This window comes from Symphodus melops (assembly GCF_947650265.1).
Source record: "Symphodus melops genome assembly, chromosome: 3".
Taxonomy (NCBI): Eukaryota; Metazoa; Chordata; class Actinopteri; order Labriformes; family Labridae; genus Symphodus; species Symphodus melops.
In genome coordinates, this window is record NC_136693.1 from 4856366 (window position 1) to 4872951 (window position 16586).

Below are 16586 nucleotides of genomic sequence, written 5' to 3' on the forward strand. Positions count from 1 at the left end.
TATTCTATTCACACCTGGGGTTTTACAATTTCACTTAAAGATTCTAATGTGCGCTCAGAGCGATTTAAAATCATCCCCATAATCTGTAAAGACGCATTAAGAAGTCTCCCAAAAGAATTTTTTTTTTTTTCAATTAACCCATTAGACAAAGCAAAGACATTTTAAAAACTAGTATTTAAACTCTCTTCTCAGTGATTTTTGATGATAATTTAGGGAGTCATCACAATTAACAATGCAAGCACAAAGTGCTGCTTTGATGTGTGTGTGTGTGTCTGTGTGTGTGTGTGTGTGTGTGTGTGTGTGTGTGTGTGTGTGTGTGTGTGTGTGTGTGTGTGTGTGTGTGTGTGTGTGTGTGTGTGTGTGTGTGTGTGTGTGTGTGTGTGTGTGTGTGTTAACTAGTCAGAAGTGTAATAGTTAGGTTTAAGCTCCTTGCACACATCCCCCCCTCTGTGACCTTTTCCTGAAGCTAATAAGTGCTCTTGTGTAATTACACACTGCAGACCCCTGCACTGTTGCAATAAATGCGTTAACTTCATTATAGGGCAGCCATGGCTTCTTTCAGGTCTCTCAGCACTAACTTCACTCTGGCCTTCCCTTCAATAATACTGGCTAGACAATGAGTCCTTTGACAGGCAGAACAGTTAATGCTGTATTTCAGCAGGTGTGTGAAAAGCCAAATTAGATCTTTATGTTCTAATTTAGTTCAGTGTGCATATGATTACCTAAAGTATCTATAGTCTGCAGGGATATCGTATTATAGAAAATTAAAGATTAAGGCTATAGATATATTTGCTTTAACTACATGTTTGCAGGGGCATGATTGCTGCCCTTTGTAACCTGCAAGACCTGCATGTTTTTGGATAGTCTACTGTGCACATCCTCAAAAATTACACAAGAGACCGTACACGCATGAAAGGTAGCATAAGTGATGTGAAAGAGCCAACGCACACAGCAGAGATAGCAATGGCAGAAAGTTTTGAACGTAAGCTGAGAAACCAAGTCTGCATTTCTACTTTATCCATCTAACTCATTTGAGGAAAGGGAAGCAATGTAACACCAGATGTTTTTAGTATCTTAAATGTCTTTACTGTAAGGTGATAAAAAAGGTGAGGGAAGGTGGGAATGGTCTGTAACTGCTGATCAAATCAAAGAAAGAAATATGACAGAAGAAGTCCAAACTTGGATTAACACACACTCATCTTTCTGGTAACTTAAACAAAATGAAAATGAATGCTATCGTAACTGTGCAGACTAATCGAACCAAACCAACAAACTGACATCACCCCTATCGTGTTTCCAAAAAAATCCATCCTAATGAAAGAGTGGATATGTTGCTTAAACCTAAAGCTATAATATTAAACATTTTAATCATGAAGAAAGCAGATGTCAAATGTATCCTTAACTATATCAATGAGTATTGCTTTCTAAAAAGGAGGGAAATCAAACTTCTGTTGGGCTTGTTATTTTGATTCTGTGTTCAGGCAGGACAGCGCTTCCGTCAGCTTTATTATGCTCAGCGGCTAAGCCATGTTTCGTTGGGGTGAACCCCTCCCTGTCCAACCCTACGCCCTGCCACCATTTGGGGGAAGATAGACAACATACTGGTGGAGTTTCGTTGGAAGAGTATACAATTCAAGGAGAACCAACATGTTACCCAAATGAAGACAAGACGAGATCAGGCCTAGAAACACAAAACACACACATGCTCTGTCATTCCAAAGAGAGAGGTCAGTGCACACAGGAGAAGGGGTGAAGCTGCGCCAGAAGCATTCATGTGTCATTTGACTTTGAAGGTAGCTGACGACGGATCCATTTGATCTTGGAATTCAATGGGAAGCCTGAAAAACTAAATGGAACCATTTTGTCGGGTCACAGGAGAAAATGTTGTGGGGATGTTGAGGGGAAAGTGGTCAAATACATTCTGAACTCTCTTGTGTATTGTCCTTTTGAGGATTTCCTCAGGGAACCCCAATAGTCCATTCAAGTATGTGATCTGGAGTATTAACAATGCATTTTAATCCAGTGTATTTGACATTGTGTCACTTCAGCGTCTCATTTAGACGCACACGTTTTGTGTGTGTGTCATTTAGATCTAATCCACACTGTGCGTTTTAAACTGTCTAACATGCGGTTAATTTCAAGCAGCCTGTTTGATTTGGACTAGGCCAAAAGTAAATAAAAAATGTGCCTGTGATTCACAAAAAATATCATGTGCTGGGTTTTAAACAATGACTCAAGGTTGACTTTTGGTTTAACACAGGATTTGAGCCCTGATCCTTGTGGGGAAATGTCTGTGTTCCTTGGCTTTGCTATGTCCTCCAATCACCAATCCAAGCAATCTTTTTAGGCTTTCTAAAATGTTTCTGACAGCGGTTACTATGCGCATCCAACAATCTAGTGAATTGGTTTACTAAGGAGTTGGTTTAAGGTTTGATTGATGATTGAAATGAGACACCAGGATGTAATAATAAGTCACCTCACGGCTTAATATTTTACCTTGTGCGAAATATTTGACCTTTCAGACTGCATAAGACAAATTCCAATATGGCGTTCAGTTTATAGGCAAATTCCTCCCATTATCATCTGTGGAGAGCAGAGGCATACAAATACATACTTCACTTTGAATCAGGTTATAAAGAGAGTCTAAACATGTCAGTTTATGGGAAAAAACAAGGTCCATTTAAAAAGTGTTCTTAGATCATTTTTCTTCCTCAGCAAATGGAGTTTGTGTGATGTCACTGAAAATTCAAGTTTTCAATTTGACTTTTTTTCGAAGGGCCATGTGTAGAACTCGTGCAGTTTACCAAAAACTCAATAAAAGATTTGTTGAGCGTTCCTTGTGTTTAAAATCCCCAGAGCAGCAAAAAGGTAAATAATAACTCTATTAGAGATTTTTTTTAAAGTTCAATTTAATGCAAAAATTGTTTGAAAAGCAACCACAGCCGACTCCTTAGGCCGGCCTCTCAGCTCAGCAGCTGTTGAAGATTGCCCATAAAAGCTAAATGTTAACACTGCTTCATGAGGTCACCACCTGAAATAAGGACACAGTCAGGTGCAATACCTGTGGGGGTAGAGCATGTTCAAGCATCCACTGAACATGGAAAAGAACCTCTCAGAGTTTAAGGAAGCAGCAGGGTTCAGGATATAAGAGGTACAGCCAGCACCCTCCCAGGGTGTTAACTCTCCAGGTGAACGGCTGCAGCCTTTGGTAATGATGGAGGATTTGGAGGCATTTGCTCGAGGGAACAGTTTTATTGATCTGGAGCATTGTTATTTTTGCTGGAAATGAATGGTCTGTACAACAAAAGCTCCTGTGTTCAGAGTCTGAAGACATGTGGAACAGCGAATACGCAACTGAGAGAAAGCTGGTAAACAGAACTGCTGGGGCAAATGTTTAACTGTTGGAGGCATTGTGCAATTGTTTGGCTTTAGAGTACTTTGATAATTTGGAAGAATATTTGGATTAAGTTTTCTTTTCCATTTCAACAATTTTCCACCTTGTGATGTCTTTTAAATTAACAGTATGGTGAAGGCTGATGGAGTGATCTGCTACCAAATATGGCACATGTTTGAATGAATTCAGCATTAGGTGATTATTACCTTTTTATTATCGTAAGGGAGCAACTGTTGGTGGTTATACTTCTTAGGGAAAGAATCAGAACATGTAATATAATGAGAAACAGATTGCCCTCATGGAGGATCTTAGAGGTGGATGGATCAAATACAAAAATACAAAAATGTTGCCCTGACTAAGCTCCCCCACTCAAGGTTAACTTACCTAATGGACATGCTAAATTGATGTATAATAAACAATCTCTTCAGGGGAGTATCCCAGAGGGAAAGCATGATTCACTTCACAACTGTTCTATCCTGAGGACACACCACCATCTCCTTAATGATAGATCACAACCCACATTTCAGATGTTTTTAAGCCAATGAGGTTTATTTAATTGAAAAAATAAATGGAAGATCGGCATAAGAAAACATATAAAGCATAATTTGTGTTCAACAACTTTCTAACTTACTATCAATAAACAGGAATTAGGTGGGTATGGAGGGCAAACTCTTAGTTTATGGCCTTCAGCCACAGACTATGGACATGTAGAAAAAGGTACTAAAAGCACTCAGTAATGACCAATAAGCAGCCAGTATGCTATTTATTTGCATGTAAAAAAGCAATTAGTTATGGTGAATATTGTTGCCTTAATTTATTGTTAACAAAAAAATGAAAGAAGTATTTTGTACCTTAATTAATCCCAAATAACACATTAATACTGGCAGCTAATGTTGAGGTACTTAAATAGAGGTGTGGGGTGTAGGCAGTGTATAAAGTCTGACTTTGATAACACCATATGCACACACATGTTTGTTGTGGTAACAGTGGGAGTGTATGATAAAAATCAAAAAGCTGCAATCCAGATGAGGCATTCAGATGTTCTAGTGTTATATTATTTAGTCAAATTGTTTAATTTCTTTTGCCACATTTGGCCTAATCAGCAAAAGCAGGGGATGTTTTATGCTGAAGTTACAGATACCTTATTGCCTTCTAGATTTTGCATCAACATATGTCAAAACTGATATAAAGAACAATGTGAAGTCTAAGGCCAATATGTGACGCACCTCAAAGCTTGTAGGGATTTTCTTTCAGTCATCTATGTGTGGGGTGACCAAAAAAAAAATCAATATCCATGAAGTTTTTTTCAATGCCAACCCAAAGTTATAGCAGCCTGGCTTAGGTTTTGTCTGCCAGTCTTGGACTTAGTGTAATTTTGGAGATTTTCATGCCTGTCCCTTTCGCAGCCTTACACACAGACCTCGAATGCAGTACGCTGTATGATTCATAACTGCTGTGTCCAAGTGATTCTATGGTTCGTGTCAGTTCTCCCAACACACTGCCTGACTGATTCATGGTGGTGAAATGAATCATCTCTCAGTGTGAACAATAATTTTTCCATTGTGAAACTGTGAATCAGTTGTAAATTCTGACTCAGTTTCATCTAATACATTCTGATATATGCCCATCTGTGATATGCTGTGGATTAATCAAACAGTTTGCAGTGACGGCAGAGTATTGTTCATCAACATTCATACTCAGCCCATGTTTCCTACTAATGAGTATGAGTGTATGGATCAGAGTCTGGCCAAAATGTGGCTGATATCATTGTGAATCACTGCTCTGTCACTCTATATAATCATCGTCTTCCTTTTCCTAGAGAAAAACATGGAGCTTCATTTGTTTTTCTTTGCAAAATGAATTCCTGCATCATCAACACTGAATATTTTAAACTTCTAGAAACACATTTTTCAAGCTTAGCCATTGTTTAAAAGATTAGAGAAAGCTACATGTGGTTTTATCCATTTTTCTATGTAAAAACAGTGCTTTCTTTGCTTCTGCCAACTCCCACTCACTGCAGCGCAGGGCATGGATAAAAACAATAAAAAGCCAGCAACGCCTGAATGGAGAATAATTGGAGGATCGTTTGAACAGCAGTTTTTAGAGAAGGAAACAATATAGAGGACAAGTATTGTTTATTAATATGACTGATGTGCTTAAGTGGAGATGTAAAGCTTATAGTAACAGTCCTCCCTATGTGTTTAATGTACATAGTTTTACATTCAGCCAAACTCCATTCAGTGATGAGTAAGTCAAGTAGTTAGTTGTTCTTTGATTTATTCACAAGATCGAATAAGAAGTGAAAACTACAAGACAAAAGAAAGTGCACAGATTACTGTCATATCAAAGGTCTATATAAAAAATACAAGCAATTAACTAAATGATGAGTGCTGTTGCACTGCAAATATATAAAAAAAAAGGATAGTAGACAGAATATTGTTTGTTTGGATACAGTGCTGGCGCATCTTTCTTGTTTTGACAGTGGCATTCGGCAGCGCGTGAGGAAGGAGGGCTAAGCTATGCTGAGACAAGAGGTGTGGGCAGCCGCGGACGAACAAAGACAAAGTGCTCATTGGGCTTTAACTCTTGTTTTACCCCCGTTTTTAAGTGGGTCTTAAGTTAGCCTGGCTCAATAAAATAAATCTATTTGCATCAACAACATCATTGTTTTTAGTCTTTTAATTCTTGTCAGTGCTGCTCTCACCACGATAATTCATCAATCTGTGCATTAAAACTTTTTCTCTATTTTAATCAACACTACTCATCGGATACCGTACATTACATAGGCTGATCACTTTTCAGTTTCAGCGTGACATAACTTCTAAATAGAGTAGCCTGCTGTTGCGTACAGTGTTCGTACAGTTCTTTTCAAATACGTGATTCCTTTGTGAAATATTAACTGATCAGGGAACTAACTTTATGTCTACTCTGCTGAAACAGGTGTACCAGTTACTTGGTATCAGGAGACTCAGGATCACACCAGATCATCCTGAAACAGATCATCAATCATGAGATAAGACAGTCATCCAGATAAGAGAGCGGCTGGAGAAAATGGACGAGCTAGCCTAATCGTACATGGCGGACGCCCAACAGCAACAAGTCCTGTTATGACAAGTCATATTTCTGGTTTTCTTCATCATCCTGGTCAAGGATACATTCTATACAACTGGATCTATACTATAAGATATTTGAATACATGTGTAATTATTTATAATTGTAGAAATGTAAAGAAAAATGAAAAAAGTAATCCTAGTTTGTATTCAGCCATCCCTTCAACATTTCATGTATGATGTCTCATTTATTTAACTGGATATGTATGTTTGCCGATAGACCTGATGATCATGTATCTAGTTTCTTATAGATGATTGTATATGTTTTTGTACATAAGAAATTCTATTTTTGTATATATATCTTTTTCTATATCTACCACTGTATTTCTATGGGATCTCCCTACTCATGTGACCTATCATGTGACCCTCAGGGAGGGGTTAAAAATGGGGTGTCAAATGTATATGTTTTTGAAGAAGAAGAGCTGTGCTCGAAACGTTACTCACGGGATGTGCTTACAATAAAATGCACGAAAAGGGAGCAAGTGTGCGGTCTCCTTTTTATTCTTCCACATCAACCAACACAAAGAGAGACAGGGACTCTGCCACACATGTATGAAGGCCCATAAGTAATGACTGACAGACATTTTGTTGTATAAGTCAGGATTACATTTTAAAGGAAGCTGCTGACTCTATCTTTAACCTTGATTTGGATGTCCTTAAAATATTAAAGAATTATTCCATAGCTCTTTACTGTCTTTATGAAAATAAGCCAAGTAGACCCTTTCAAAAAGATAGAAAAACTGGACCAATACTATTGCCTCCAGAGGTAGTAGAGTTACATCACAGGCAGGAGTAGCATGGATCAGACAAACTGATGAGACAAGCAAATAACTTGAGTAAATTCAAACATGCGCAAAATCCCAAATAACAAAGTTAAACCCTTGCCAATGCTGCTGTCGTCTAAAAAACCACAGTCAGCAAATTTGGCTCTCGGGACTCGCTGGTTAATGGTTTTCATCAGAACTGCATCATAAATTGGAGTTTTGTGGAATTAACTGGCTGCTGTATATGTTTATTTTTCCAAATATGAGCAAGGGAGTGCATTATTTATGCTCCCCCAGTTCAAAAACCACACAGTCCCTGAAGTCATTATCTCCTAAATGAGACATGTAGCAAATGACGCCACCTCTTACTGCATATGCGAGGCATTATCATTTTATGGTGATCGTTCTCCTGATGTTATTGGCTGTGAGTTCACAACCTACATCTCAAGTCTCATTAATAGTATATTTTTTATTGTACATGTTGTCTTTGTGCTCACAACGTTACCTTTCATCTAGTCTTGGAAACAAATCTAGTTATGGTGTATCTGAGTACTTTTTGGGATAACATTTTAAGTGCAGACATTCTTCAGTTGCTTCCTTTTACAAAACAAGAATGGTCAGATAAACTGGGAATATAAGGCTGCAAGTGAATTCAATTATAATTAAGATATCCGTTTAGTTACCAGGGTTTTATCTCCAAGCTGCTACCAATTTTAACTTCAATAGTTCCTTCAAACAAAGTCTCAGTAAAGGTCCCTGTAGTCATTGTTGTGTCTTTTATAGCTGTAATTCTCTGGTTAAATAGTTGATGTCACCGTTGGACAGCGTTCAAGGCACATCCTCTGATCAGAAGGAGTTGACTGACGCACGACTGATTACACTGCAGCCAGACTTCAAAATCCCTCAGTAAAGACGTTTTTTCTTCTTAAATGATGGATATATATTCCATTGCGCCAGTAATTGGGTCGATTTGTCTTTATAAAGATCTAGTTGTCTCATTTAATTTATAAGCAGTATGCTGAGCACTACTGGAACCATCTCCAAGCATCCGGTTTCCATTCAGTCTGCTCCCAAGTTAATTTTCAGCATGATTTGAAGTTTTTTCTCTGTTATTATCATCATGAGAAAACAGCCCTGTGTCAGCCACAGATAAAAGGGCTGCTCTGTTGAAGTGTGGATTGGGATGTAATGAAAATGCTAATTAAATTAATTAGTGTGTAATAATTGTGAATAATGTAACCAGAGATGTGGGATGAAATATGTGTTATGCATGGAAATTGGTTTCAAATTAGTTTTGTTTCTGGACTTTGAATAGTAGTAAGTGGTAGTAAAGCATCTTAGAAAGAAGAAAAGTATAAATCACATCATCTTGTAGAGACAACTTACTTTCCTGTTCAAGCCCAGTGACATTTATCTTAAACTGCAGACAAAGATTGTCAAACGCATGTCAAAGCAGCTTAACAATTTGAATTACGAGTAATTCAAGAGCCACTGTGTGAGACTTTTGAAAAGTTATTTTTTGGGCCTTTTGCCTTATTTAAACACACAGCCACTGCAATCAGAACTACAGCCTAAATACAAGGGCGAGCAACAAAAGCTCGAGGCTATCTGGTGCCCCAACTTTGTAAAACTTTTACTGCAACCTGTAACTTCCTGGTTCCTGCTGTTTGCCTGGACACTAATCAGATAAGCTGTGCAAATAACTACCTTTAAAACAGGAATTTGTTTTTGCTTAGGTTATTGTGTGGATCAAACAAATTAAAAGTATGCGTATGAGTGGGATATGTCCTCTCATGTCTGTCTCAACTGGCAGAGAGGAGAGCTGCAGTGGTCAGGTGAATACTGATTCAAGTTAAGTGGAATAACAAACGATACTGTGAAATAAAATATGCAATTTTAAATTCTGATTGTCTCAAGATTTAACTGACACAGCCTCAGGCCTTCTGGTGCAAAAACGTGTGTGAATCCAGCCAAATACACATTTCATCCTGCGTGCTTTGGCCTCTGAAAGTCAAGAAATGGAGACGATGTGACATGGTGCTTTACATTTTTGAGTTCAGATCTTGGCTCTGTTATTGGCTTGAGGCTAAACAACATGGCCCAAAGGAAGACGCCCAGAAACATCCCAAACATTGCAAAATAGAGAAATTAACAAGATGCAGACATCACCAAGCACAAAAAGTGCTTGATGATGTTTTGATTATGATATTGGTGTTGATTTTGTTAGCATTCAATGAAGCCACTCTAAAAGTTTCCCAGACTCACTGTCTGTATATCTTTCATGTCAGCTTTGTTGGTGGTCATTTGTTAGCATTTGCTAGATGCAGGCTAAGTTTACCCTTTAGCATTTCACTACCAATCTAGGCTAGCTTACAGCTGTTAACTACTTGATGTATTAGTATGGTGACCATATATTTGTGACATTGTTTTCTTCTTTTCGTGATCCTTGCTTGTGTTACACTTACTCTCTGATGCAAGTCGCTTTGTAGAAAAGTGTCTGATAAGTGAATCGAAGAATATGTCAAGATTTGAGCAGTACTGTCCTGGTTTTCAAGCTTCATGTCCTGAGTCCCCACAGCAGTCCCAGTCCCGGTTTTAACCAACCAGATCGATCACCATGCTTGCAACACTGATTTGTCTATACAGTAAGTTAATCACTTTCATGGCCAAGCTGTTGCTGTCTTAACTCATAGAAAAACGTCACTGAGGCTACTGAATGTGGCTATTTTGAGATCAGTGGGGGATTGTTAAAAAGTGCAGTTGTGTTCAGACTGAAGTCATTTCTCCTGGAGAGCTCATAAATGAAGTCCTGTGACTGGGTTTCATTGTGGTTTTATGTGGGTTGAATCATTTTTGGCATCTTAGAATTTTCCAATAAAAGTTATGGCACTTGCGAAGACAGTGCCACAAACACAAACCTTTAATTTTCTCTGAAAACATCAAAATAATATACTATATATATTTGAATTCTTATCAGACTCTGCAAAACAAATGATGAAACACCCATTGTCCTAAATCTGTCTGACCTCAAAAAAAGTTCATGTGAGGTTCAATGTGATGGAGTATTCCCGAATTCTCAAAGATCAATCAAACCACACATGTGCTTGGACACGGTGCCAGTGCACGTCTGTGCTTTGCTGTCCATTAGTCAGAACTGTCTCTATTTTACACACTGAGTCAAAGGATATGAGCAAGCATGAAACTCAACAGCTGGAGTCTGCCTGGGGCCATGGGGAAGAAGAGCATGATTCAAAACAGAGCAGAACTTGGAAACGGTCAGTTTTTTCATAGACTTTCAGGCTTTTTAAGATTTACAATAAAAATCCAAATGTCTGACACTGAGAACAGCGATGTCAAACATTCTTTTCATCTTCTGATTTCTGAAACGTCTCAGGGGTTACACCTTGAAGGAAGTTTGGAAGAAAAAGTCAAACATTTCAGTCGACCCAGAACTCTGAAATCAAAAAAATCCAGAGGGTCTGAAACTGATTTAGAGTAAGATGTTCCAATCAATGCGTATCGTTAAATTACGACCATTCCCATTTTCTTCAAGGGTATTTGTTTTAATCCAATAAAAGTGGGGGATTATTGGCAGATGGCAGATCTATGAAAGCTTTATTTTCATTTTTTTTTTTAAAAAGGTTCAGATGTCTATCTGACAACGAACCACATCAGGATTGGATACCACAATAATAACACTACTGTGTATCATTATCTGTGACTAATCATAAGAAGGATATGATTAAATGAAACTTATTTCTAAGATAAACAACTGGCTCTGTAATATCAAGCATGGAGATGTGTCTAATAGCCGTAAGGGACAACTAGCAATCGCATGCTGGGTTAATTAATGATGTTATGTTCAAATAAATGATTGAAAAAACACAATGACATTCCCAGAAACAAACCTGTGCTGCACTTAAGGGAGCAGCAGTAGTTAAAATGTGAAAATAATGACCAGATAAATGCATCATTAAATTCAAAAAGTATACTGCAGAAAACATATTCAGTGTGAACATGTCTTAAACGCCTCAGAGGAAGAAAAAGAATAACAGTGAATCCACATTTTGACAGAAGTTCTGACATGATCCTGACAAAAAGTACATCCTGGACACAAAGAACACATTACGTATTTTTCACAATTTTCCAGACAAAAACTGAATTACCAGCTATTCTGAAATGTCTTGGGTAATGACATGGACATTGAGTGTGTGCAGACAAATGGATTTGTTCTTGGGCCATTATCATAGGCTGAAATGAAATAACTTTATTAGAGTTGGGGGGGATTTCTGTGAGCCGCGGCTGCTGGAGCAGGAGGAGACAGAAAGAAGGAATGGAAACAGAGGATAATGATAAATAGGCATGGGGTGCATTTGGTGGAAATAAATAAAGATATGTAAGAAATTAAAGTATTCAAAACAGGAGTAAATTGCAAACAGAGCATGCGAGAGGAAAATTCAGGAAACCGTTAGAGTTAGGAGTATCACCCTCTGGGGAATACACTTGGTTGTGCAAAATTTCATGGAAATTTCATGGCCCTAGTGTGCTGAAAACAAAGGCTTTCTCATCCTGGGCATTCATATATCAATGCCTGGTCACCGCCCTTTCTGAGTCTCAAATAGATGCCTAAAGTAAAGTCTGTCATGTGTCCTACAGATGCATGTTCAGGGGGCGTCTGTTTTCCTCTCATCTAAATGTGATTATCGTCAAAATGTCCTATAATATTCAGGCAAGAAAAAGAAATGACATGGTCAAACCATCGACCAATCACTATTTCTATAGTGCCAATTCATAATTTATCTCAAGATGCTTTACAAAAGAGCAAGTCAAATAATTTATTCAATGCTATGTTACAAAAGAAAAAGGAGAGACGGTATAAGATGCAGGAAGGGTTTCATTCTACAATATTCTAACGGTATTACGTGAAACTTAGTCCCTATTATATCAGGTATAAGTTCAGACATTTCATAGTATGGTGTGTCAGTGTTTAATGCAAAATGCTGTGAAAAGGACTGTGTCCGAGTTCTCTTGTTACTATTTTTCATATTAAGAGGACCAAGGGTCTCACGCTCTCAACAATGATTCCTTAGATCTAATATGACTCATTAACCAAGATTAAAATGTTTTATCATCCACTGAAAGCTAACACTCCTTTGAACCTCAACCTCAGATCTACTGATACAACTTGCTTTGCCTTTAGACATTCATCATTGATATCTTTACAGTTCCTGAATGCCTTTTTTTAACCATTGAAACTGTCCATAAGGTTTATCCACCTTTTGTTCTTCTACTGTTAACAAATGATCCTTAGAAGTAAGGAACGGCCCTAACACAAGGCGGTTAATTAGACAGGCTTAAAAAGACTGCACAGGCTCTGTGGACATTATTTGCAGACAGCTACATCCTGTATGAGACACTCACACATCTGCACAGCTGGATTGTGCTAAAACACCTAGAGATATTGAAAATTGTTCATGTAAACTGTTCAGCATGGTGCCGTTACAAAAGCTGAGTGTGGAGTGGGGGAATTGTTAGAAGTTGATGTTGGAATCAACATATTAAGGAAAAAGTGTCTTAACACTGGCTGAAATCTCAAGCAGATCCAAACTCCTCTGTGAACAGCCATCTGCAGGGACCCATGGTCAAGTGTCAATTTAGGTCCAATTCAAATATTTCACCAAAATGTGTTTTTGTCAAAGGTTCACTGAGCAGTATAATTGCAAAAAAAGACTGCATGTTCTCTGGGGCATATCGTGTTGAACATTGGTTGCAAACAGCTGCAGTCTGTTTGAGACACTCAACAGTATTTTTTTTCTTCAATTTATTTACGTTTTTCTCATACAAAGGGAAGCTAAGGCATTTTTCTTCCTCCTGCACCTTTACCTTCTTTGTATATGCAAAAGAAAAAGAAAGCATGCTCTGTACATTGTACGGCTTGAAAGAAATGAAATAAAACAAATATCTGCACATCTGGATTGTACCAAAAGGCCAGGCATTATCAAAAACCACAGCCCAAAAACATCTGATCATAAATTGAGAAGGTATAGGATTTGTTCTGCTTTTTGAAAGTCTGGTGTGGGCCAGGCAACTGTTCAGAGATTCAGTTAGTAACACTCACATAAAAGGCCAAACACTAAACCGACAGGAAGGCCAACATTTATCACAGCTTGTGAGACGGAAAACCTCACAGTTATTTGGATTTGGAGTTATGCATTAGCTCTATCTCACTGCCGCGTAGAGAAATGTATAAATGATAGCAGAGCCAACTTTACAGATACAAAGGACGTTTGGCTTTACAGATACAGAGTTTGAGTCACCTCAGACAAGACCATGCATCTTCTGCTCTGGCTGTCTCCCTGCTGCATTATCTTAATCCTCCTTGGACCAAAATCTGTCAGGGAACACAATACATTCGCTGACTAGGAGGAACAGCTGATAATGAAACAGGCTTTCTCTTTCTTTAACATTTTACAGGGTCTGCGTTGCTTCACAAACAGACTCCTAAAAGTGTGATGTCACTGCCACCATACTTCCTGCAGTCGCTGGGAATGCTGGGTCATCATTTTTTCTGGCTCTCTCTTGAACAGTAGACTGCTCGAGGGCTTTGTGAGAGTGTTAAAAAGTGTGGTGTCTGGATTTAAATTGAAGCCAAGCATGACATAAGGGTTCAAAGTAAGCAATGTTGTAAGAAGTTGAGCCAAACCCATTTTCACTGGATATTTTCAGTTATGTCTTCAGTGAGACTGAGTGTGGAAAAACTCTGTAGCAGCGACTGACAGATTTATACAAGCTATCCTGGGTCTGCCTATAAGTTATCATGTGCTATACCAAAATATTTATGACATAGCTTTCATATGGTCAAAGAAAACTGGGACGATAATGAATTCCTTCTGTATGTTTTGTCTTTTGCCGAAACTGCAGCTCTCTGACTTCCAAGTGCAATGTCTGTTTCGTAAGCCATCGTAAAAATGATTATCGGTATCTTTGAGTTTGTATTAGTTAAACCATGTTTGCTGCTAGCTGTTTTGATTGATTAATATGGAATACATTTTATTATCTTTGTTTTAAAACCAGCACAATGTACGTCCATGTATTTTTTTAAACTGTTAACTGAGCTGTGTGTTGCACAACGAACAAGGATTAATTATTGTCTCTCTTGTGGGTAAAAGAGCCCAAAGCAGATGTTTGCCAAAGGGGAACATCTTTATTATAAAGTGGTAGCTTGTTAACACTGATTTGGTTATGTTTTTTCTTGTTTGTGACACAGTAGTGTCAGCTTGATTAAATTGAATTGAATGAAAGTCATATTATGAAGAAACATAGTTTAAAGTGTGACATGTATTGATGTGGCTTGATGGTTATTTTTACACATTTATCTTTGTTTTTTCCTCTATGTCTTGAAAAAGATGGAAACAGCTGTTGACCGATGTTGTTCATTTATCATAGCTTCAATTAGCAGCTTAGTAGCATTGTTCTTTCACTATCGTGTCCTTTTATATGTGCTTGTTTACGTTGTCTCTCTCCATTGTAACCACATTCCTGCCTTTATTTTAACATGTTTGCCTTCACTGACTCCCATTCAAACAAAACCAAATAGGCCTCACTTTTATTTGACCCTCCCTGCCTTTGTGTTCTACTTTGTGACAAATCACACCTGCCTTAGAAAAGTGAATCCAGTAACAAGGTTTCCAATAACATCACACACTTCAGTGCTGGAGTTGGACTCAGCTGGTCCCAAAAAAATGCTCCATAAATCATTTCTTTCTTGCGCTCCCTTGAAGCGCCTTTTTGTGTCTGATGGCTGCATTATTTAGAGGAAAAATCCCTGTTTGCAGAACTGGAAACTAATCCCAACCTGGTCAATTGATCTCAAAGCTTGATGTAACTAAACACAAATGAGGCCATTAAATGTTGTTAACTTCATATTTTATCCAAAATCCGCTCTGAAAAGCTACACATCTATGCCCAAGCAGCTCAAAGAGCAATGTTTGTTTTTCGTTTTTTTTTTTGTTTTTTTTTCCTGTTTTAACTGTATGGAAAAAGAGGGTGGTTCTCCAACATCATCTCCTCACAGGGTTTTATTTTTTACGACACTGTCCTCTGTGAGTAGGCGGAGTCCTCCCTCTCTTCAAAATGATTTAGCATAAATGTAAATGTGCCACAAAAGACTTCAAATCAAAACAGAGCGACACACCCTACAGCCATAGCATTACTTCATTTTCCATTTTCTCTGTTTGTTTGACACCACATTGAGATTCCCTCTGCAGAGAAATGTCACAGGACAGCTATATAGATTTGCTTCCCCAGGCCGCCACTTTACTCTCTGGGAGTATGTTCCTCTTTTTTAGTGGGGTTAGCAGTGCAATGTAATAAAAGCAGAGTTGACCACATGCCGCTGCATCTGATTTCAGTTGGACACTGTGAGTGGGAGAACCTGAGACTTGGTGGCAGTTGTAAAATGATGTCCTTTTGGTTTTTCACTGTTATTTTTGAGGTGAGATTCAGACCGTGAGGATCTGTGAGGCCTTTTTCCATGTCATAAATCTGACTGATGCACTCTGCAGATCTTGGTTTATGTAAGGCTTATGTAACGTACTCATTCCCTTTCTGTTTGTGTATCTGAAGAGTTTTAGAGTCAATATGATTAGAGATACAAACATCTTTTTGAAAAGTTTATTCTCAGGCTTGTTATTCCCTTATAGGGCAGTCGATAGAGTCAGGAATCAGGGAGAGAGAGGGAGAGAGAGAGAGAGAGAGAGAATTGAAAAATGACATGTGCAAGAAGTTACTGGTTGGAATTGAACGTGGGACGTCACCGTGGAAGACTACAGCCTCCTTACATGGGGCGCACGTCTTAACCACTATGCTACTCGCACCCCAAAATACAAACCTCTTTGTATACATTTTTTTTAAGCAGTACACTCATTTTTATAATGCAATTCCAAAATTTGAGGTAAATAAATTCTCGAAGACAAATACAAAAAAATAAGAGAAGAGAAAAAATACAGACACATTAACTCAAAACATTATAATAATCAGTCACATTTAATTAAAAAAAAAGGTTACATCATTAAACTCCTGTCAGTTCTTAGGGTTGCATAAGTTACTTTTTGGTTACCTGATTAAAAACCAGAGGGATTAAAACAATGAAAATAATTTATATCATTTTTTAGGTAGTGTATATGAAATCTTATATGCACGTCTCAGCCTGGAATAATACCACGTGCGGTGGAAAAATGAGAGCAGGACTGTTGTGAGGTTAAAGACAGTGTTACGTCTGCTTTTTCCAACTGGAAACATATGCAAACGTTGAGTGGA